A 9,326-nucleotide genomic window follows, 5' to 3' on the forward strand; every position below is an offset into this window, starting at 1 on the left:
TGTTTGTCTGAAATATCGGACTACAAACATTTATTCCAGATTCAGCGTGGCAGCAGTACATACTCATCAGTCAACAGAATGAAGAAAAAAAGTGTGCATCTATGGCTCATGATTTGTACAACCATGTACTTGTATGTTGGCTGGTAGGGAACGTTGGAGTGGGACACAATTTGATCTTTCCAGCTCAAGATCTGGAAGTGTTACTGAGCTGTATGGATATTTGCTGTCAAACTTAATGTCAGTCAATCAGCATTTGTAAAGTGTAACAATATCAACTCTAGAGTTATCTGGGTGCTTTGTCTCCGTCGAAGACAGTGGGGGTGCTGTATGGCGCTGAAGAGTAAGGTCGTTCAAACTCTTGGCAGCGATGTAGGAGTGGCCGCTGCTGCGGCTGTGACTGCTGCAGGAAGTGTTTGCGAGGGCGAGTGAAGAGGAGCGCAGTTGTCTAGAGGGTTGAAGTTCAGTCGCTCTTGATCTGGCATCTCTTCTGGATGGGGAGCCAGGGAAGGTCTCTCGGGTGGGGGGTGATGTAGTTGCGTTTGGGGAGGTTCAGGGTGAGTCTGGCTGCGGTGCACTGTATGGTCTGGAGTTTTCGGAGGAGCTGGGTGGATATGCCGGCATAAAGGGCGTTGCCAAAGTCAAGGCGTCTGGTCATGAGGGCAGGGGCGGCGGCTCCGCTATGGTGGAGGAGCGTCGCCCCACTGCTTTCTCGCAGTGCGAGAAGTAAAAACATAAAATGGTAATAGCTTCTAGGTATTACCATTTTATGCTTCCAATTTGGGCGGGTGGGCTGGGCGGGGCTGCTCTGCTTACAGATTAGGGCAGGGGAGAAGTGGTTCGCCCACTCCTGAGTGCACAATGACCTTGTTCGGCCCTTTAATCCGCCCAAACCAGTCATGCGCACTTTCCCTTTCTTCAACATGCCCACCCCTCCAGCCCCTGGCTGAGTGCTGTCACGGCGCTCAGACCAATCACTGCATTGCGCAGTTGCGATTAGCTTGGGAAGGGAGCCTAGCTGCCTGCTTCCTGTTCCTGTCGCTCATTCGTTTGGCTACGTTGGTGTTGCAGAATTTTGGTTTGGCATGGAAGGGTACTCGGTGATTGAGAGGATCAGTTGAGTGTTGTCTGCATAGGAGATTATATTAAGTCTGTGGGATCTGACGATGTCTGCAAGGGGGGGTAGGGGCCTTAAAGATCTTGAACAGGGTGGGGCTGATGGATGATCTTTGTGGTACGCTATATATCATGTTTTTGGGGGCAGACGTGAAGGGAGGTAGTTGAATGCTCTGTGTGCGTCATGTGAAGGTGAGCAACTTGAGGGTGTCTTGCAGTAAACCTATGTCAGAGAGTCTGTTGATGAGGGTGTTGTGGGTCAGGGGCACAGTTTCTCTGTGGTTGAGGAGTGTTCTGATGTAGTCTGTGGCGGTAATCAGCGCAGTCTCAGTGCTGTGGTTGGCATGGAATCCTGATAGTGAGGCGTCCAGTAGGTGGTTTTGTTTCAGGAATTCGGTGAGCTGCTGGTTGATGGCATTCTCTGGTACATTGGCTGGGTAGGGGAGCAGGGAGATTGGCCAATCATTTTTGAGATTGCGGGGGTTGGCAAAGGCTTTCTTTAGGAGCAGTCTGATGTCTGTGTGTTTCCATGTGTCCAGTAAGCTTGCTGTAGAGATGGAGTTGCTGAGGATGTTGGTGAGTTGCGTGTTGATTGTGTTCATTGTGAGGTTGTAGAGGTGGTGGGGACAGGGGATCAGTGGGCGGCCCCGAGTGGATAGAAAACTTGGTGTTCAGGACTGTAGGAGAGTAGGGTCTGCTTTCCTATGGTCACCCCACTTTTTGCTTTTTGCTTCACTGGTTTTCGACTCAATGTGGCTGTGGGCCTGCTAATCAGACCCACAGTCCAGCTGCTCTCTCTCTAAATTCACTACAATGTACTTTAGGTGCATTACCAATTGGATACTGGGTCACCTTATGAGCCCCTGTACAGTGTACTATAGGTACCCAGGGCATAGGTGCATCCAAGGCCTACCAGGGGCTGCAGCATGTATTATGCCACCCCTGGCTGGCCATTCACATTGACACAACTGGCTGATCACTCCGCTGGGGCAAGGTGGTGTAATCACCCCTTGCTTAGATTTAGTATACCTATATCTAGACACATATACACCTATAAGTCACTCCTATTGCAGGCCTTAACAATCCTGGAGGCAGAGTGCTTGGTTTTATGTGAGATGGTGCTCTAGCATGAGCTGAGCCTGTCTGCAGCTTTCGGAACCATGTCCTTATAGCTGTTCTAGGATATTCGAAAATAAGAAAGGTCCCTAGCGCCCTAAATAGGAAAAAGGACTGGCAGCTGATTCAAGAGCCCACTAGTACCGGTTGCTATACATTTATAGTTGTAGTACACAATTATAATAAAATTTTTTTAGATGAGGTGATTATATATAAAACATTTTCATTTATTAGTTAATAAAAAAAAACACATTTTATGCATATAAGTGCCATTACAATAAAACATTAAAAGCTGTGTGAGGACACAGTGACCGTTTTAAAACATAAATTCACTTGAAAGAAACAAAATGTCGACGCAGCGTTTCGGTATGTTGCAATAACACTTTAAGTCCCGAGGAGCCACCGATATTGTTAATTAAAATTCTATAACAAGATGATCGTTTTTTGGCCGGAGTCTGTCACAGACTGGCGCGAAAGCGGATACGGACCAGAGGAGAAGGGAGGCCGACCTTAACCCAACAGATGGTGAAGTAATAAACCACCGACAAACAGAGGTGTCCATTTAATTAAATGTGGAACATACAACCACGAGTGCATCTCCGGCCAAAAAACGATCATCTTGTGATAGAATTTTAATTAACAATATCGGTGGCTCCTCGGGACTTACTGAGAAGGAGACATGGCAACATAAAGTTCCATTCCATCCAATGTGAAGATAACAAACGTGACTGGGAATTCCAAAACGGGAAAAATAAGGAAAATAACAGGAACTGAGTCACACAGGTGGAATTGCTTTTAAACAACAGGACTCTGAAAACCACCAATTCTAATCAGCCTTAAAAGTATTCTAGACTGATCAGAAAGGAAAAGCAAAACATTAAAGGAAAGGCATACTATATAAATGAGAACTGTCCTGAAGAAGGTGTTACTGCAACATACTGAAACGCTGCGTCGACATTTTGTTTCTGTAGTAGGGGATCTCTGTGTATAGTCATAATCTAGTGAATAGTCCCGCCCATGTGCATGGACCCCGGAGCAATCAAAAATAATCTTAGTGTCGGAAAAATGCAGAACTGCACAGACACTTAAGAGAGAATTTAAAGACAGATAATCAGCCTATAACCAGGCTACACTGTCCAGTACTTCAACTGGAAATTCCACCAAAAATCCACAAACCGCAAAGCCTGTCCAGATTTCCCTTGCCTTAGCAGCAAAAACCCTCTGGAATGATAGAGAGGAAGACATGGACAGACAAGCCCCATAGGCTGCCATTATGTGGCTCAAAACAGGATACTGTGCCTTTAAGAGAACTTTCCAGAACTTCACAGTATCCCAGAATGCACTGCAGGTCCCTTTTACTTTCAGTTCTTTTTTCCGGCTCCTGCAAGCAGGACCCTGGAGCATTGAGCTCTCCCTTTTTAAGGGTTTTTGGTGATTTTTCACTACTTTTCTCAAAGTTAAGTGCTTTATTGTACTTTGGTGCCTTTCTCCTTGGTTCTTGCACTCGATAAATGCCCGGAGTGCTCCAGGAAGAAGATCAAATCAGATCCCCATGAGGTATGTATCCTCTGCCTTCCATCTTCCCATGTCCCAGAGGAGTGTGTGATCTGTCAAGGCTTCTCTGGCAGGACCCTGAAGGACAGAAAGAAGATCAGACTTCAGGGCCTCGAAGAAAGAAGAATGAAGGCACAAGGTGGGTTTGGAGGGGCTTAATCTGCCCATGCTGAGGCCTCTGGGGGGGCTCCCCAGGGGCAGGAAGGCTAGCAAACGTCACCATTCTCCGCCTGGGTCGATTGCGCCCACTACGGCGTCGAGAGGGATGACTACGGTCTGTTCTCCATCGTCGGAGTCGAAACGACGTCGAAGCTCGGCGTCGAGGGATGTTACAAGACCATCAAAGTCCCCGGTGACTATTTCATCGTCGGCGTCGTGTGATCGACGTCGACAGGCCAGGCGTCGGTGCTCGCCGTCGAGGCGACACCGCCGTTCGCCGTCGGCGCAGAGGAGACAATCATCGTCGAGGAGATCCTCGTCGTCTAGGTCGCCGTCGAGGCTCAGAACGCTATCGAGGCACAGAAGATCGCCGTCGAGGCACAGAAGATCGCCGTCGAGGCGCAGAAGATCGCCGTCGAGGCGCAGAAGGTCGCCGTCGAGGCGCAGAAGGTCGCCGTCGAGGCGGACGAGGTCGCCGTTGAGGCAAAGGCGTTCGACGCCGAGGAGGAGACGCTCGACGCCACGGGGCCGACATTCGCCGTCTGGTCGCCGTTCTTCGACGTCGACGAGAGGTGGAAGGAGGCTTGACGCTGTGGGAGGTTCACCAACGTCCCAGGCTGGTAGAGAAGGCGGTTCACCGGGCTCGGTGTATTCCAAGGTGTATACCCCGTCGGGGAAGGTGACTCCCCCTCCTCCATTGCCGAGGGGTCCCCCTCCGAGGAATCCTACTCCTCCGCTACCTCCACCGCAACCTGGACCTGGGTTGCCAGAGAAGCCGCCTCCCCAGAGGTCGACTTCATTGCCTATTCTTCCGACACCTCCCAAGGGTACACCTAACCTGAAGGCCCCGGCCAAGCCCAAGTCATCTGCTCCAGTGGAACCGGTTGATCGCCCTAGGCCGAGGAGGTCACGATCACGCTCCGGACGGAGAGGAAGATCGAGGAGTCGTCCTAGATCCTCCACCAGATCAAGGTGTCGCCATAGGAGGCGGGGGTCTAGGTCCCGCACGGACTCCTCCAAGACCCATTCCTATTCGCCGACCTTATCGGACTCCCCTGGGACCAGGGTGTCTCCGGTGGACGACATTACCACATTCCAGGAGGTTCTCCTGAGGGGGGCGGCGAAATTGGGTATCATGGTGACGGCTCCAACACCTACAACGTCCGTGATATTCGAAACGCTTCACAAGAAGCATTTGTCTCGCCCTCTTTTACCACAAGTACCTGGATTGGTGGAACCTGCAGAGGAGTTGTTCCTCACACCAGCGGTAGTGAAGGCCGCTCCCTCCCGACTTCTAAAGAAGTACAGGGCCCCGGATTCGGACCCTGCCTTTCTGAGAGTAGATCTGGTACCGGATTCGGTGATAGTGACGGCGGCCAGGAAATTACACTCTACCTCCCCGTCCTCCACCGTGCCGCCAGATAAAGAAAGCCGATGGATCGACTCGGCTGGAAGTAAGGCGTGTGGTACTGCTTCCACAGCCATGAAGGCTTCCAGCGATACAGCTCTGCTGGGACGTTATGACCGGGCGCTGTGGGACTCCCTGCAACAGTTCGTGGAACTGCTACCAAGAGACAAGAAGGAGGACTTCCAAGAGATCCTCATGGAAGGGATGCTGGTGTCAAATCAGGTCCTCAGCGCGGCTGCGGATGCCTCCCTGTTGGCTGCATGAAGGAATGAAAGAAGTAGCCGAGTGGATGAAGCACAGCCGTCTGAAACTGAATTCCGACAAAACAGAAGTCCTTATCTTAGGTACCTCCCCCTCTGCTTGGGACGACTCTTGGTGGCCAGAGTCCCTTGGAAAAGCACCCATCCCGACGGACCACGCACGGAACCTGGGCGTCATCCTGGACTCCTCACTTTCGATGACCAGACAAGTCAACGCCGTTTCTTCATCTTGCTTCAACATTCTTCGCATGCTCAAAAAAACATTTCGCTGGATCCCCACCGAAACTAGAAAAACGGTCACCCATGCACTGGTTACAAGCCGACTGGACTACGGAAACACCCTATACGCCGGTACCACCGCAAAACTTCAGAAAAAACTCCAACGCATCCAGAACGCTTCAGCCAGACTCATACTAGACATCCCGCGTAATGACCACATTTCTGGTCACCTGAAAAACCTCCACTGGCTCCCCGTCAATAAGAGGATAACATTCCGCCTCCTAACCCACGCACACAAAGCACTTTACGAACTTGGACCCGAATGCCTCAACACACGACTCTCCTTCTACTCCCCCTCCCGCCAGCTACGCTCCTCCAACCAAGCCCTGGCTGCTGTACCTCGCATCAACAAAACCACCATGGGAGGAAGATCCTTCTCCTACCTGGCGGCTAAAACCTGGAACTCACTTCCCATTCACCTTCACCTCACTCAGAACCACCTAGCATTCAGAAAGCAACTTAAAACCTGGATATTCGACAAGTAACTGCCCACCCTTCCCCAAGCGCCTTGAGACCCTCTGGGTATGTAGCGCGCTATATAAATTAATTGAATTGAATGGAATTGAATGCCTGGCTCCGGCTCACGTCACTCAAGCCGGAGGCCCAGCAATGGGTGGCTAATCTGCCTTTTTCCGGGGAAACCTTGTTCGGAAAACACGCAGATGATGAGATGGCCCGCATGAAGGCGGAGGCGGAGACCCTTAGGGCTGTGGGCTTGGAGAAGCCCAAAGAGAAGAAGTCCTACCGGCCGTTCCGAAGACGGTACGGTGCACAAGGAAGAGGACGGGGGCAGTCTTTGGGACAGCAGCAGCAACAACAGCAGCAGTTCCGGAGACCCTTCCAGAAACGGCAAAAGGGTAGAGGGGGACAGCAGTCCTCTACCGCGAACAAGGGCCCGGCCGGGTCTCGACCCTGAGCGGTTACTTCCCCTTCATCCGTTACCTGCTCTGGTGGGGGGAAGCGTTCAATTTTTTCTGGCAGAGTGGAGAAAAATTACTCAGGACAAGTGGGTGCTGAATATTGTTTGCAATGTATACAGTCTTCGGTTCGTCAGCCCGCCTCCAGCGATCCCTCCGTCAGCTCACAGTATCAACTGCGCGAGCTCCAGGCGGAGGCCGATATCCTGTTAAGGAAAAGGGCGATAGAAGACGTACCTCTGTCTCAAAGAGGAAGAGGTCTGTACTCCCGGTTCTTCCTGGTTCGCAAGAAGGACAAGAACGAGTTTAGGCCCATTCTGGACTTGCGGCAGGCAAACAAGTGGATTCGCAGAGAAAAGTTTTGCATGCTGTCGTTGCATCAGATTTATCCTCAGTTGTAACAGGGAGACTGGCTTTGTGCAATAGACCTACAGGATGCGTACTTCCATGTGCCCATTACATGCAAACACAGGAAGTTTCTGCGATTTCGAGTCGGCACCAATCATTATCAGTACACGGTGCTGCCATTCGGGCTAAAATCTGCGCACAGAACATTCTCGAAGTGTATGGCAGTGGTAGAGGCACACCTAAGGAAGAACAAGGTGTTTGTCTACCCGTACCTGGACGATTGGTTGATCAAGGCCTCCTCCTTCTCGGAAGCTCAAGCACACTTCCAGAAGACGTGCGTTCTCCTGAACAAGTTGGGGTTGCACATCAACATGTCCAAGTCTGTCCCGATCCCGGTCTAGTGCATTCAGTACTTGGGAGCCACCATCAATACGCTGTCAGCAAGCGCGTCTCCTTCGGAAGGCTCAGGCTCTTATGACTGCGGACGGTGTCTTCTCTACAGGGGTCGATGGCCTCTTGTATCTTCCTCATGCACGGCTACACATGAGACCTCTGCAGGAGTGCTTGGAGGACCAGTGGGACCAGAGGAAAGGATCTTGGGATGACAAGATACAACTGTCTCTGCATGCTCTTCAGTCTCTGAAGTGGTGGTGTTCAGCGGAGAATCTCCTCAGAGGGGTTCCCTTGCACAAGGGCATTCCTACTCAGACTATCGTGACGGATGCATCTCTCCACGGCTGGGGAGCGCATTCGGGAGACTTACAGATTCAAGGAACGTGGTCTCCGATGGAGTCCACGTATCACATCAATTTCCTGGAACTCAGAGCTGTTCACTTGGCACTGAAGGCCTTTCATCCGTCCTTCCAGACCAACTCTCTGCTTGTACAGACGGGCAATACGACCACAATGTATTACCTCAACAAGCAGGGGGGCTCGAGATCGCGCACCCTGTCTCAGGAGGCGCAGACGATCTGGCACTGGCTTCTGGCCAGAGGACTGACGATAACGGCTACCCATCTACCAGGTGTGCAGAATGTTCAGGCAGACGCACTGAGCAGACTGATTCAGGAAAACCACGAATGGGTCATAAACGACGAAGTACTAGGAGAAGTCTTCGAAAGGTGGGGGACTCCAGACGTAGATCTGTTCGCCACCGCCGAAAACAGCAAATGCCGAGACTTTGCCTCCAGGTGCTACCAGCAAGGGACGCTGGAGAATGCGCTATGGATCAACTGGTTGAACAGCTTTGTGTACGCTTTTCCACCCATTCCCCTGATTCCAGCGGTGCTCATCAAGCTGTCCCAGTTCAGGGCACGGATGATCCTGATTGTCCCGGAATGGCCCAGGCAGTGGTGGTTCACGGACCTGCTTCACCGGTCTCTCCTTCCGCACATACGGCTGCCGTGCAGGCCGGACCTTCTCTCGAAGTTCGGGGGGCAGATGTTGCACCCCAACCTCTTGTCTTTGAGTTTGGCGGCATGGCTCCTGAGATAGTGCAATATGGCCACTTGAATCTGCCCGAAGATTGCATGGACATACTGAAGGAGTCTAAGCGACCTTCCACTCGGACATCCTATGCGTACAAGTGGAAGAGGTTTTGTATCTGGTGTGCGTCCAAGAACTTTGACCCGACGACGTGCAAGGAAGATGTCATCCTTCCTTACCTTCTACATTTGGCGCGGTCTGGCCTTAATGTTCATTCCAATTAAGGTTCATCTCGCTGCATTGACTGCCTACAGGAAAAGCCTTCACAGACTTCCTTCTTCCAGATCCCTGTGATCAAAGACTTTTTGGAAGGCTTGAAGAAAGTGTTCCCTCCTGTCAGGCTTCCTTCGCCTTCATGGGAATTGAATGTTGTGCTGTTCAGATTGATGGAGGCGCCTTTTGAACCTATTCATAAGGCTTCGTTGCAGCACCTGTCCTGGAAGGCGGCGTTCCTCGTGGCCATTACATCGGCCCGCAGGGTGAGTGAAATTCAGGCGTTGTGTTGCCAAGAACCTTATACTGTATTTCATGCTGCTACGGTTGTTATGCGTACTCACCCTAAATTTCTTCCCAAGGTTATTTCTGATTTTCATGTCAACCAGACTATAACTTTGCCTACATTTTTTCAGAATCCTTCATCTCCAGCGGAAAGGTCCTTACATTCCCTGGATGTTAGGAGGGTGTTGA

Source organism: Lissotriton vulgaris, chromosome 6 (assembly GCF_964263255.1).
Source record: "Lissotriton vulgaris chromosome 6, aLisVul1.2, whole genome shotgun sequence".
NCBI lineage: Eukaryota > Metazoa > Chordata > Amphibia > Caudata > Salamandridae > Lissotriton > Lissotriton vulgaris.